Consider the following 15,825-nt stretch of genomic DNA (forward strand, 5'->3'; position numbering starts at 1 on the left):
GAAGCCAGAAAGAGTCCCCATACCAGCTCAGAGACTTCCATCCCTCTCCATCCCTTGTCCTGCATCTCACCATCAGAGCCGGAATGACAGCTTCCATGATCCTAGATGCCCAAAAAGTTTTCTAGAAGACTGCTGTATCTGTCTCTAGCTCTTCTTTCTGAGTGTGTAGTATTACCACAGTGGAATCCACATCTTCAGATGTGGTGACGCTCACTTGTAATCTTAACACTTGGGAAATGGAGACTGGAGGCTCAGGAGTTCAAGTCCAGCCTCAATTCCACAGTGAGATGCATTCTCAAAACTCAAAACCAAAATATAAAACCCATCTTTTCAGGTGCATTTTGATGAATTAGGTCAATGTTACCACCATCACCATCAAGACTCCTATGGAGTTGGGTGGTGGCGCACGCCTTTAATCCCAGCAGAAGGGAGGCAGAGGCAGACAGGTCTCTAAGTTTGAGGCCAGCCTGGTGTACAGAGTGAGTTTCAGGACAGCCAGAGCTACACAGAGAAACAACAAAAGACTCCTCCCATCACTCCAGGAGGCCCCTGGACCCTGCCTCCTTGCTGTCAATCACGTCTCCCACTCCAGTTCTTGGGAATCTGCGTTGTTTCTATCCTTCTTTATTTGCTTTCCCCAGAACATCTGTATGTGGAAGCCCGGAGCCAGTCTGTTGCAGCTGGCTCTTTGCTTGGCCGTGAGCTTTGCTATGTCAGCAGCACGTTGCTCTCTGCCCCTTCCCACTGCTCAGCAGTGTCAGCATCTGGGTTGTTCCCAGCCCAAGCTGTTGTGCATAAAGCTTTCGTCAACATTCTAGTACATCGTTGTGTGTACATGAGTGTCCCTTTGGGGAGAGTGAGAGATGTGGAATGACATTGGGTAAGTAGGCATTTAAATCTTAGAAGAAACTGCCAAACTGGCTCCCACACTGGAGGTAGCATTTGCCTTTCCCAGGACGGGGTCAGAGAGTGTGCTCTTTTGTTGTTGTTGTTGTTGTTTTCGAGGCAGGGTTTCTCTGTGGCTTTGGAGGCTGTCCTAGAACTAGCTGTTGTAGACCAGGCTGGCCTCGAACTCACAGAGATCTGCCTGCCTCTGCCTCCCAAGTGCTGGGATTAAAGGCATGCGCCATCATCGCCCAGCTGTCAGTGTGCTCTTAACTTCCCCTTTCTCTTTGGAGTAATGATGCTATATATGGTTTTGTATTTATGTTAAACAATCTTTGAAGATGTTCTCTTTTAAATAGGGGTGTTATCATCTTACTGAGTTGGCAAGGCTCTTTATATGTTCTAGCCCTGGTCATTCTGCCAGGTGTGTGCTTGTTGAGGTGAGTGACTCTGCATAGATCCTGAGGGCATAAATCCACATTTGTTTCTATGAACCATGTCTACTACAGCCTTTGCTCCTGTGGCCTCTATATACCCCAGCATCTCTCCCCCATCCCCCTGATGCCGCTCTGTGATGCCCAGCTTATTTGCCCCTCCTCCCAGACCTTGGAGGGAGGCAGAGCTTTGATTCTGAGTAGGTCCCAGAGACAGACGTTCAGAGTTAAAGCACAATTGGTCTCCACCTGCTCTGCTGTCATAGCAAGGCATGAACATTCCACCTCTGTACCCTCACACAACATTCCCTGGCTGCCATAGCCTCTTGACTGTCATCACTCTTTCAATAAACCAGACTTGTCCCAAGTCACTGGCAAGACTTTCATGAGCATAATTCTCATTGTTGCTCTGGAGATCAAACCCCAGGGCCTTGTGTATCTAGGCAAGCCTTCTGCCGTAGGCAGACTTTTCTGTCTGGTGGCCACTCCCCAAATAACCACACAGAGTCAAGGTTAATTAGGCTTGTGTTTAGCTTGCTCTTAACCCATTTCTGTTCATCTGTGTGCTGCTCCAGGCTTGCTTACCTCATGTATGCACTTCCCAGCCTGTTCACTCTGCATCTCAGTGTGTCCTCTGACTCCGCCCTTCTCCCCAGCGTTCTCTCTACTCCAAAAATCCTGCCTAGCCATCGGCCAGTCAGCTTTTTATCAACAATGAGATCAACAGTCCTCACAGTTTACAAAAGGATTACATCTCTAGCCCCAGAGCATAGTTTTGTTTTTGTTTTTAGCATCTGGGCTTGCCATTTGTAAAAGGGGAAGGTTTCCACATCATTCTCCATTTCAACTATTGGCACCTCTCTTCTTGTCTTCCTGAGTGAAATTCTAAATCATTTTCATCATTTGAAAATCTTCCATCTCTTCCCAGTTTTGAAATGCATTCAAGTCACATATAACTCTCATGAGCCTTCCAAGCTCCCTATATCTTTTCTGTTATCTTTTATCATATTATTCAATAGCAGTCTATATTTTTTATCTTTTGTGAATGTATGTGGTGTGGTGTGTGTAGGGGGGAGGAATGCATGACACCATACACACGTGAAGGTCAAAGGACAACCTTGGCTGCCACCATATTGGCTTCAAGTCTTTCTTACTGTTCACTGCGGCATAGCCCAGAAATTGGTGCCACCACAGAGGATGAGGTCACTGCAGAATATCTACTCCCTTTGCTGTTGTCCAGTCTGCAGCTCACTTCTGCCAGCTCCACCATTGGCTTTTGCCGTCCCCCTTTTCATTCTGTTCTACATTCCTTCCTGCTCCCTCAATGTCTCTTTCTTCTCATGAGGACTGTGTCTTGCAAGCCTGTGTTAAAGTCTCATGTGTAATCATGAAGCCCATTGCCTTGCCTCTGCTGAAATGGCTTCTGAACCCAAATTCAAAGGTGACAGCTGGTGTGATCTTGTACATTTTGGCTAGCTGAGTGTCTGTGTTTGGCACCGTTGCCTTCCCAGGGTGGAGGACATCCTTGACCATTTGTTTTCTTGGCAGCAGACAGTCATGAACTTCCCGGTCTAGACAGCCTCATTCACGGTGTGGGGGGGGGGGCAATCCTCAAGCAGCCAAAGAGCTGAAGGAAAAGTTACCAGTTTGAATTTCTATGAAACCGTTTCTGTCTTTTATTGGACACGGAGCTCCCTGGAAGCTAAACCCCAGTTTCTAGAAGTTCTTGATTCTGCAGCACTTGTAACTAAAGCTAAGCCAAAACAGGGCAGATTAGCATGATTGTGCAGAGAACATTGTACAAAGTCATGGATTATTCCTTATTTCCTAAATGCAGTTGTCCCAACTACTGCAATAAATATAGACAGGTAGGCAGTAGACGGACAGACAGACAGACAGAGAGATTTTTTTAAAAATTCACGTTTGCAACCTCACATTGAGCACAAACTTGGTACTCAGCAGTACTGAAGGAATGAGTGATCTCATGTCCTGTTCAAATCTCTTGCTGATCACCAATCCTAGCATCTGGTGTCAATCAGGGTACACTTCTCTCAAATTCCATGGGGCCAGCTTGCTGCAAAGGAGGCTGAGAAAGACAGAAGCCCATAGTTCATCACCACCACCTCATCGTGGACAAGAGCGGTTAGGCACATGTGCACTCCTCTGTGTCCCAGTTCATACACCCATGCACACTGTCTTTTCACACCTAGCACATGCATCAACCCATGCTGTTCCTGCATCCAAGGCAAAATACAGGATCTTAGAGGCAGAAGACGGGGCTCTCCGTAAGTGCAGACAATGCCGCTTATTAGTCATCATCATAAATGAAAAACTAATTGTAACAATCCAACCATGGAATACAGAGCATGGATAGGGGATGTTGGTTAGTTTTCTGTCACTGCAATAAATACATAACATCTTCAACTTATAAAAAGATACAGTTTACTTTGGCTCGCAAATTTAAAACTGTTTCTGTCCTTGACTGGTTAGCCCTGCTGCTTGGGACTTGTGACACATTCTGATATGAGATTGTAATGGAGTAAAACTACTCACCTCATGACTAGGAAGTGAAAGAAAGAAGCAAAAGCCTGGACCCACACTGTGTCCTCACAGGTCACCCCCCCTATGACCCAAAGGGTTCCCTGTGCCTACTGAACCTTGGGAGGACATTTAAGAACCAACTGAAGTGTCAGCTCCCATTCAGAAAGAGAAAGAATGAGAAACTAAAATCCATAGCAGTGAGGATGTCACCATGCAGAATCTGGGTGGACACCCTAGCTGGTGAGTATATTCCTTGAGAGCACTAGGTTCTCCTCTGTGGGGAGCTCACACCTGCCCCAGCCTCAGCCCTACCTTTGGAAGGTTCATGGGCACTCCCTGGTGATAATATATGGGTACCAAGAATTATCTTTTGTTTTGAATAATCAAAGACTTCTTTTCCAGCCAAGCTTATGGGGTTTCACCCTCAAAAACCCCATAGATACCTCATTTCTTTTCTTGTGTGTTTGCCTACTCTGGTTTTTTGTTGTTGTTGTTGTTGCTTTGTTTTTCGAGACAGGGTTTCTCTGTGGCTTTGGAGGCTGTCCTGGAACTAGCTCTTGTAGACCAGGCTGGCCTCGAACTCACAGAGATCCGCCTGCCTCTGCCTCCCAAGTACTGGGATTAAAGGCGTGCACCACCAATGCCCGGCTCCTACTCTGGTTTTTATAGCTCCACATCTTCTCCTATCAGTGGGATGTTGAGGCACCTGGAACAGCACACTGGGTGAGGAGTTCCATCAAGCTAATTTTCAGCCAGTGTGAGTCCCTTTGTTTAACTGAGATATCCAGACCGGCTTCTGCCAAGGTGTCCTCAAGGTTAGCTCCAGTTTTAGACCAGTCAAGGAGTACCTAACTGCTCTGGTCTCATTTAGGCGCCACATGTTGGTACCTGTGTAATACCAAAAACTATGCAAAGCCCGCCAGTAGAAACTGTTGAATAAGAGAACAGTGTGATTGTGACTAAGGAAGTAAAACAGCTGCTTTTACTATGAAAATAGAATGTGTGTGGTGTGTGTGTAATGTGTGTGTGTGGTGTGTGTAATGTGTGTGTGGTGTGTGTGGTGTGTGTGTGTGGTGTGTGTGTAATGTGTGTGTGTGGTGTGTGGTGTGTGTGTAATGTGTGTGTGTGGTGTGTGTGTAATGTGTGTGTGTGGTGTGTGGTGTGTGTGGTGTGTGTGTGTGGTGTGTGTGTAATGTAAGTGTGTGGTGTGTGTGTAGTGTGTGTAATGTGTGTGTGTGGTGTGTGGTGTGTGTGTAATGTGTGTGTGGTGTGTATGTGGTGTGTGTGTGGTGTGTGTGTGTATATGGTATGTGTGTGGTGTGTGTGTGTATGGTGTGTGTGTGGTGTGTGTGGTGTGTATTTGTGTGTGTGTGTGGTGTGTATTTGTTGTGTGTGTGTGGTGTGTATTTGTGTGTGTGTGTGTGTGGTGTGTGTGTGTGTAATGTGTGTGGTGTGTGTGTATATGGTGTGTGTGTGGTATGTATATGGTGTGTGTGTGGTATGTATATGGTGTGTGTGGTGTGTGGTGTGTGTGGTGTGTATTTGTGGTGTGTGGTGTGTATTTGTGATGTGTATTTGTGTGTGTGTGTGTGTGTGGTGTGTGTGTGTGGAGTGTATATGGTGTGTGTGTGATGTGTGTATGTGTGTGTGTGCACACACACACACGCACACACATGTGTTCAGGGATCTGCAGAGGCCAGCAGAGGGCATCAGAACCCTTGGAGCTGGACTTGCAGGTTGCTGTGAGCTGATGTAAGTACGGAGAACTGAATTCAGCACTCTGGAAGAGCAGCAAGTAGTCTTAACCACTGAACTATCTTTCCAGGACCCATTTAAACTATTTTAAAAAATACAGTTTGGTGGTATTAAGTGCCCACATCATCGTATTGCTCCCCACTCTTCCTAAAACTATGTTATCATTCCATTCAGAAACTCATTTACTTCCTAGTCCCCCATATGTGTAACAGACACTATTCTTTTTGTTTTAATGAATTTGCCTTTTTGTATTTACAAAAGTGGAATTATCACATATCCCTTTTTTTTAAGATTTATTTATTACAATGTATAGAGTTCTGTCTGCATGTATCCCTGCAGGCCAGAAGAAGGCACCAGATCTCATTACGGATGGTTGTGAGCCACCGTGTGGTGGCTGAGAATTGAACTCAGGACCTCTGGAAGAGCAGTCAGTGCTCTTAACCTCTGAGCCATCTCTCCAGCCCCCATCCATATATCCCTCCATATATCCCCCTTTTTTTTTTTTTTTTTTTTTTTTTTTGGTTTTCGTTGGAGGCTGTCCTGGAACTCACTCTGTAGACCAGGCAGGTCTCAAACTCACAGAGATCCACCTGCCTCTGCCTCCTGAGTGCTGGGATTAAAGGCATGTGCCACCACCGCCTGGCCCATATATCCCTTCTTCTTCTTTTTTTTTTTAAGATTTATTTATTATGAATACAACATCTTGCCTTCATGTATATCTGCACGCCAGAAGAGGGCACCAGATCTCATTATGAGATGGTTGTGAGCCACCATGTTGTTGCTGGAAATTGAACTCAGATCCTCTGGAAGAGCCATCTCTCCAGCCCCCATATATCCCTCCTTATAAGGCTTATTTTACTTGTTGTTGAGGTTGATCTATGCTATATCACATATCAAAACTTAATTCCTGTTTTAAAATTTATTTAACTTTATTTTATGTGCATTGGTGTAAAGGTGTCAGATCCCTTAGAATTGGAGTTACAGACAGTTGTGAGTTGCTATGTGGATGCTGGGAACTGAACCCCGGTCCTTTGAAAGAGTTTTCCTTATTGATATATATGAACTAAGCCCTTCCTTAATAGAAGCAAGGTTTGCAAATGTTTTCTTTCATTCAGTGCTCTTGACAGTGCCCTCCTACCCACTAAGTTTGTTGTTGCTGCTGTTATCTGAGATGGACTCAGATGTTGCCCAGATTGGCCTTGAACTCCTAGGTTCAAATCACCCTCCTGCCTCAGCCTCCTGAGACTCTAGAGCTACTGAGCAGGCCATCACACATGGCTCTTCAATGTCGATGGAGCCTGATTATCTATGACCTCTTGTTGCCAGTTGGTGTCGATTCTAAGAGTTTTTCCAGGGCTGGGTGTGTAGCTCAGTGACAGAGCATTCACTAGGCAAAAGGACCTAGATTTAAACCTCAACACGACAAAGAAGTTAAAGAGGCCACTGTTGACTCTACAAAGATTTATCTCATATCTTCTAAGAGTGTTCTAATTTCACCATTTCAATACATTTCTTTTTTAATTAATGTTATTGACACATGAAGTAATGGGTTTCACTGTGATATCCTCACACATATGTAACATTACTCCCTGGTTCCACTCACTCTTTGATCTGCCTTAAGTTCACTTTTGTTATGGTATTGGGAAAGAATTCAACTTCGCTTTTCAGTGCGTGCGTCCCAAATTTAGCCATCGTTTGCTGTAGGGACTGCTTTTCTTCCGTTGAATTGTCTTGGCACCTTTGTCAAAAATCATGTGATCATGCAAGGGAGGCGTTGTTTCTGGGCGCAGTGTTCTGTCTCATTGGGTTATATGTTCGCCATTAGACCATCGATCATAATATTCTTTTGGTTACCATGCCACTTTGTAGCAATGTTAAAATAGATTTTTCACAGCCGGGTGTTGGTGGCGCACGCCTTTAATCCCAGCACTCGGGAGGCAGAGGCAGGCGGATCTCTGTGAGTTCAAGGCCAGCCTGGTCTACAGAGCGAGTTCCAGGACAGCCTCCAAGGCCACAGAGAAACCCTGTCTGGGGTGGGTAACGGAAAAAAGCATAATTCATATATTGTTAGGGACCGCCGAGAGTCTGTGCATCACTTGGGGTAGTGTTGTTTTCCCAGCACCACTGTCTTCCAGTGCATAAGCACTGGTGCCATCCATTTGCTGAGGTGTCCTCTTGCTTCTCCATCAAGGCTTCACAGCTGTGAGTCTAATTTTACCCCGATTTTATTCCCAAGGAGCTCCTTCCTTGGTGCTGTTGTAAATGGAGTTGAACGAGTGCGTTAACCCAAACATTTTCATGGGTTATCTATGACCTTCTACAGATATGATGATGTCATCTGAATTGGGGGTAGTTTGCAGTTCATTTGGCTGCTAAAGAAAATCTTATAGGGGCTGGAGAGATAGTTCAAGGGTTAAGAGTACTGGGTGCTCTTCTAGAGGTCCTGAGTTCGAGTCCCAGAAACCACACGGTGGCTCACAACCATCGATAAAAGGATATGATGTTCTCTCTGCCATGAAGGTATACATGCAGAGCACTCATACATAAAATATAAGTAATTAAAATTTTAAAAAATCTTAAGGAACATTTTATAAATTAAGTCACTTGTAAACAGCAGTACTTGTTCACAGTTCTGGAGTCTGGGAGTCCAAGATGACATGGTCCTGAGATCAGGGCCCATTCGCCACTCTCCTTCTCACTACCCTCACATGGTAGGAGGGGCAAGAAGCCCTCCGGGACCTACTTTTTATTTATTTGGTTTCACCCTCAAAAACCCCATAGATACCTCATTTCTTTTCTTATGTGTTTGCCTACTCTGGTTTTTTGTTGTTGTTGTTTTGTTTTGTTTTTCGAGACAGGGTTTCTCTGTAGCCTTGGAGGCTGTCCTGGAACTAGCTCTGTAGACCAGGCTGGTCTCGAACTCACAGAGATTCACCTGCCTCTGCCTCCCAAGTGCTGGGATTAAAGGCATGTGCCACCAACGCCCGGCTCTCTGGGACCTATTACATAAAGGTATTAATGACACTCCTGATGCCTTTGTCCTTGTGACATAATTACTTCTTAGAGGCCTCACCTAAGGTCATCCCACTGGTAATTAGGATTTTATATATGGGCTTTGAGAGTAAAACACATCCACACTGTAGCCCTTTGCAGTTTGGGTATATTTTGTTTTTTCTTCCCCAATTGTTCTGGCTAGACATTTCATCAAGTGGCAAAAGTAGGATTCATTGTCATGTCCCTGACTTAGTGGAGAAAACAACAAAGTCTTCACCACTGAGTATGACGTCAGCTGTGTGTTTTCATCTGTGTCACATCAAGTGGCATATTCACAGGTACCATGGATTGGGACAGTCATAGGAACCATAACTCTCTCTTGTTACACTGTCCTACCCCACCCTGGGTCCCCTCTCAACCACAGGCAGCTTCCCAACTTCCTCCCTTCTTGTCGGGCAGGCTTACCAGGGATGCATTCTGTCTGCTTTGACTCATCTGAAATGTCTTAGTATTTCCTCTCTGTTGAGACTAATTTTGAAGGCCTGGGTTACAGCTTTTCATCCCGGTGCCAGTGCTGCTGTCGGCCTGTGCGACTTCTAATGAGAGACAGCTTTTCCTTCGAGTGCCACGTCTCATGCCTCGCTCTCCTCACAGGGTTCCAGAGCCTCTTTGTCTTTTGACACTGTGATCTGTCTCAGCTTGGAGTTTGTATTAAAGGCGTGTGCCACCAACACTCGGCTTACTGATTCTATCTTATGCCTGTTAAAGTCTTTGATTGAGGTCTGCAGAGATGGCTCGATGGTTAAGAGCACTGGCTGCCCCTCCAGAGGGCCCAGGTTCAATTCCCAGCACCCACATGGTGGTTTACAAGGTTGTCTGTAAATTCAGCCCCAAGGAATCCAGCACTCTTTCTGGCCTGTAAGGGCACCAGGCACACACGTTATGCACGGACATATATGCTATTAAAACACCCCTACACAGCCTAGCAGTGGTGGTGCACACCTTTAATCCCAGCACTCGGGAGGCAGAGGCAGGCGGATCTTTGTGAGTTCGAGACCAGCCTGGTCTACAAGAGCTAGTTCCAGGACAGCCTCCAAAGCCACAGAGAAACCCTGTCTCGAAAAAACAAAAAAAAACAAAAAACAAAAAACAAAAAAAAACCCAAAACAACAACAACAAAAAGCCCTACACATAAAGATAAAGTAAAAATAACTTTAAAAATCTGCCATTGAGCTCTTCAGTGATGTTTCCACAATAGTTATTATACTTTTAAGCTTCAAAATTTCTATTGGGTTCCTTTTTAATAACTTGTGTTTTTATTATCATCTTTATCTGTTCATATGTGTCTCTCCAGATTGTGCCTAATTCTCCATCCACTAAGCATGTCAAAGACAGTTGACTTAACATCCCGTGTCTGAGCTCCCTGGCTAATATTCTTTTTAGTTCTTTTTTCACTCTGATTCCTATGTCCTCACATACTGTATTAGTTCGAGTTCTCTAAAGGAGCATAACTGACAGGATTAATATATATTAAAAGGGGCTTATTAGAGCGGCTTAGATCATTTGGTCTGAGCAGTTCAACAGTGGCCACCCTCACACTGAGGCTGAGAATCTGGGGGCTAAAAACATTTGTGGACCTAGATGCCTCCGATGTCCTGGACTGTCACCGAAGGCAAGGATGACTCCTGGAGCTCCTCAGTCTACTGGAGGAGGAGGAGGAGGAGGAGGAGGAAGAGGCTGAGTCTTAACAATCTTGGAATCAGAATGGCCTGGGTGTGGACCCCGAGTGGTGTCTAGCTGGAGCATCCTTGTAAATCCCGTAATTCTCATGGGCCTCTATCCTCACAAAGCACACAAGCTGCACTTCGTGTCAGACTGCGCTAGCGTCCTGCGGGATACAGTCACTGATCTCAGGTTAGCTGTGGTGTGCGGGATACAGTCACTGACCTCAGGTTAGCTGTGGTGTGCGGGATACAGTCACTGACCTCAGGTTAGCTGTGGTGTGCGGGATACAGTCACTGATCTCAGGTTAGCTGTGGTGTGCGGGATACAGTCACTGACCTCAGGTTAGCTGTGGTGTGCGGGATACAGTCACTGACCTCAGGTTAGCTGTGGTGTGCGGGATACAGTCACTGACCTCAGGTTAGCTGTGGCGTTTGTCAGCGTGCTTTGCTGTCTCTGTCTATCCCCTCTTGCTCTCATTCCTACATCCTTGTCACAAGCCACCACCCACTGCCTGACACCTCCCACTCACCAGGCCCACGGCCTGCCTCTTTACACAGAGGCCAGCCAATTTCTAGTTCACTCTGTGGTAAGCAAACACTTGCGACACTCACTGGCCTCCATACCCCATTGCATCAGGATGCCTGTACCTGGAGCCTGGCTAGTGCTGAGGGCAGCCGGGGAACAGGCCAGCTGGGGGATGGGCTGGCATTGTGTGCTCCCTGGCATCTACTTTATTTCCCTCTGGCATAAGGGGCTAGGAAATTTGGCCAATTTAACTGTGAACCTGGGCCTTGGAGCCTTTTACAAAAAAAATAGTGAGGCTCCTCCGTCTGTTCTACTTTAAAACCTAATTCACAAATAACACTCTAGCCTTATGTTGGGGCTCCTGTCTTTAATCCTGGCACTCGGGAGGCAGAGGCAGGTGGGTCTCTGTGAGTTTGAGGCCAGCCTGAACTACAAGAGCAAGTTGCAGGCCAGTTAGAGCTACATAGTGTCTATGTCTCAAAATATAATTTTAATAATAGATGGCTCATCAGTTAAGCATACTAAAACCCAGATTTGATTCTCATGATGACTTATAGCCATTAATAACTCTAGTTCCAGAGGGATATGCTACCCTCTTCTGGCCTCTGTGGGCACCAGGCATGTATGTGATATATAGACATACACATAGGCAGAATATCCACTTATATAAAATAAGAGTAACTAAATGTTTTTAAAAGTAAAAATAGTACTCCATTTATATACATTCATTGCAGAAAAATGTAGAAAATACAGATATATAAAAATAAAATTTTGGGCCGGGCGTTGGTGGCACACGCCTTTAATCCCAGCACTCGGGAGGCAGAGGCAGACGGATCTCTGTGAGTTCGAGGCCAGCCTGGTCTACAGAGCGAGTTCCAGGACAGCCTCCAAAGCCACAGAGAAACCCTGTCTCAAAAAACCAAAAAATAAATAAATAAATAAAATTTTGGGCCTGGTGTTGGTGGCACATGCCTTTAATCCCAGCACTTGGGAAGCAGAGGCAGGCGGATCTCTGTAAGTTCGAGGCCAGCCTGGTCTATAGAGTGAGTTCCAGGAAAGCAGCCTCCAAAACAATACAGAGAAACCGTGTCTCGGGAAAAAAAAACTTTCAAGACAAGTTGACTTTACTGCCTTACACGGTCTCTGTGGTCCAGCAGACAGTCCACCTCTTTCTCCCCTGAGGTTTTAGTCACATGGAGTCTGGCCAGCAGTATCAGGAAGCTTGACTGTGGCTGTAGATCTGCTTCCAATATGGCAGACTGGACGTTTCTTCGCTTACTCCTCCCAATGTCATGGGGACACTCAGCTATAGAAACTTAAGGCCTGCCTACCAGTGACTCACTTCCTCTAGTGAGACTTGTCTCCTAGAGCAGTGGTTCTCAACCTTCCTAATGATGCAATTCTCTAATACAGTTCCTCATGTTGTGGTGACCCCCCAACCATAAAATTATTTTTGTTGCTACTTCATAACTGTGATTTTGCTAAATACTGATATGTAGGATATTTGATAGGCAAGCCCTGTGAGAAGGTCATTTGATACCCTCCCCAAGGGATCATTACCCACATGTTAAGAACCACTGTCATAAGCCTGGCGGTAGTGGCGTACGCCTTTAATCCCAGCACTCAGGAGGCAGAGGCAGGTGGATCTCTGTGAGTTCGAGCCTGGGCTGGACCGACAGCCTCCAAAACAATACAGAGAAACCCTGTCTTGTAAAAACCAAAAACCAAAAAACAAAAAAACAGAACCACTGTCATAGAGGTTCTACAACCTTCCAAAATAGTACCGCCAACTTGAACAGTGGTCCAAACACGTGGACCTGGGAGAGCTATTTCATAGTTAAGGACCACCTATGCTAACAGTGAAAGATAACCCAAGGGCTGGGGAGATGGCTTGCAGCTAAGGGCACTCACTGGCTGTTCCCAGTACCACACAGTGGCTCCCCAGCCCCCACTCCTTCATCTTTACATGGGTTCTAGAGATCAAACTCATGTCATCAGGCTTCCATGGCAGGTTCCTCACCCACTGAGCCATCTTGTCAGCTTTCATTACCTTTGTTATGACTGTGTGTAAGTACTGTCAATGCTGTGGCCCATTTTTTGATATTAGAATGAGTAACCCTGAATATCAGTTATTACACTTGTCATGCCTTGCCTTGAAGTACCTGAAAAGAAAATCCAGCCATGCATATGAATTGGCTTCTTGAACAAGAAGGGTGGTGAATGGGAGGGCTCATTGGTAACAGTGCTTGCTCTGCAGGCAAGAGAACCTGAGTTTAAATCCCCAGTACCCACATAAAAACCAGGTTGGAGGCTCATTAGCCAGCCAGCTTAGCTGAAAACAACCTCACATTCAGTGTGAGGTCCTGTCTCAAAAAAAATAAGATGGTGAGCTTTAGAGAAAGACACCCAATACCCTCCCCTGGCCTCTTCTGCATGACAGTGCATAGGTGCATGCAACTGCACACATACATACACACACTCACACACTCACATAATACACACATTCACACACACATTCATGCTCACATACATACACACATTCACACACTCACATAATACACACATTCACACACACTCACATTCACGCTCACACACATACACACATTCACACACACTCACATTCATGCTCATACACATACACACATTCACACACTCACACAATACACAGATTCACACACTCACATTCACGCTCATACACATACACACATTCACACACTCACACAATACACACATTCACACACACATTCACGCTCACACACATACACATACTCACACACAATACACACATTCACACACACACTCACATTCACGCTCACACACACTCACACACAATACACACACTCACATTCACGCTCACACACACTCACACACAATACACACACAATACACACACACTCACATTCACGCTCACACACACTCACACATACAATACACACACTCACATTCACGCTCACACACATACACACATTCACACACACTCACATTCATGCTCATACACATACACACATTCACACACATACAATACACACATTCACACACATACACACATTCACACACACTCACATTCATGCTCATACACATACACACATTCACACACTCATACAATACACACATTCACACACACTCACATTCACGCTCACACACACTCACACACAACACACACACTCACACTCACATTCACGCTCACACACATACACACACTCACACACATACACACATTCACGCACACAATACACACATTCACACTCACATTCACGCTCACACACACTCACACACACTCACATTCACACACACTCACACTCACGCTCACACACACTCACACACAATACACACACTCACACTCACGCTCACACACACTCACATGAGAAAAAGGAGGTATATTACCAACTAGGACGTAGAAAATGATTCATTTGGTCTACTCACTTCCCTCACTCTACCAGAAAAAAAGATGAAGATGGAGAGATGTCATAAGTCATGGTTGCAAAGTCCTAATGTTTTCTCCAAATCCTGAGCAGACAGTTTGTGCGGCTTCTTGTGTCCTGTGCATTCATCATGAGCTCTCGTCCCTAAGGCACCCTTCTGTCTGGACCCTCGTCTCTGGACAGGCTATCCAGTCACTGCTCTTGAGTGTAGGAAGTCCACTGTGTTACACTGCCCTTGCTTCATCACGGTGCTCAAGGACAAGATGGGCTCACAGGAGGCGAGTGTCAGTTGCTAGAATCTGTTCTGTGGGTTTAGCTAGCTAGGTTCCATTCTTCAAGTGCCAGTGAGGAAGAGACCATCCCCTGGAACAGGTTCTGGGGCAGATGCTTGTTGCTCATGCACAAGCAGTCTAGCCAAGACAGAAAGTGGGTTGGTTTGTCTCTGGCTCTGACTTGGTCCATACCCTGCCTCCTACCCCCCAGAGGCCAGAGCTTGAGGATTTGCCCCCTCATCTGTGCTGTGGTTTGCCCCAAGAGACAGGAGCAAGACCCCCAGGCCACTTCTCCTGGGCCTGGCACTCCAAATTCAGGCACCAGTTCTATCCCCACAGCAAAAAGGGCTCAGAGTCAGGGCTTGGGTGGTCAGTGACTTGTCACATGAGGTCTGGTGAGGTCGGCTTTGCTCTATTTTGGGAAAGAAATCAATCGTGTCGGGGGTGACCATACTGACCAATCAAGGGAGATACTGGCACTCTGACAAGGCACCCTCTGTACCCTGACCTACTTGCCAACCGCAGCTAATTTTAGCAGAGCTTGGAGATGCCAGCAAGTGCACAGTGTGATGGGGTCACTCCCAGCCAGACCCAAGCAAAGGGCTAGGGGTATCTGAACCTCATGGAGAAGCTCAAAGCAAGCCTGCGTCCTGAGCATTGCTGTCACAAGACACAGTGGCCTCCGCCATTCCATTTCTTGCTGCTTGGGTTCAAGGCAGTTAAAGGAGGGTCCACGACAGTAAAAAAATTCTGAGTGAAACAGGTATTATTCTCTTTGGGGGACATGTCAAGGCAGCCCTAAGGACCTGAACCTACTCCCACTTGTCTTGCACAGGTACCCCACCCCACCCCTCCCATCCCGTCCCCATCCTCCCCACCCCATGACCAAGCTCTACCCTTTCCACAGAAACTTGACTTCCTTTCCTTCCCCAACGTCCCCTTCCCACCCAAGTTCCATGATGGAGCCCCAGACTGTGTGGCAGTCATAGTCAACCCTCCCTAGGTGAAAACCCATGGGCCCTGCTGTTCCTAGAGCAAGTTGGAAGCCTCCCTGGTACACACCATTCTTTACCACAGACGTACCTGCTTCCCTCCCATCCTTCAAGGCACCAGCTGCCGCCTCCCTTGACAAGGTGGAGAGGTGGGGTGTGGATGGGCTGGCTCCAGCCATCTTGTCGGCCTCACAACAGCAATTCCAAACTGTTCAAAGAACATAGCAGCCTGACTCATAGCCCTACCCCTGTGGCCTTTGTCAAACCTGACCCCATGTGG

The 15,825-nt window shown here is 46.2% G+C and overlaps 1 protein-coding gene and 1 pseudogene across 3 annotated transcripts in view; one reads left to right on the top strand and one right to left on the bottom strand.

The window, feature by feature from the left end:
* Gck (glucokinase) overlaps positions 1-15,825 on the top strand; it is a 43,194-nt gene that overhangs the window by 12,889 nt on the left and 14,480 nt on the right. The gene's annotated exons all lie outside the window — the stretch shown is intronic.
* LOC121140652 lies at positions 1,751-15,724 on the bottom strand (annotated as a pseudogene).

The sequence above is a fragment of the Mesocricetus auratus genome, unplaced genomic scaffold (assembly GCF_017639785.1).
Source record: "Mesocricetus auratus isolate SY011 unplaced genomic scaffold, BCM_Maur_2.0 Super-Scaffold_100006, whole genome shotgun sequence".
Taxonomy (NCBI): Eukaryota; Metazoa; Chordata; class Mammalia; order Rodentia; family Cricetidae; genus Mesocricetus; species Mesocricetus auratus.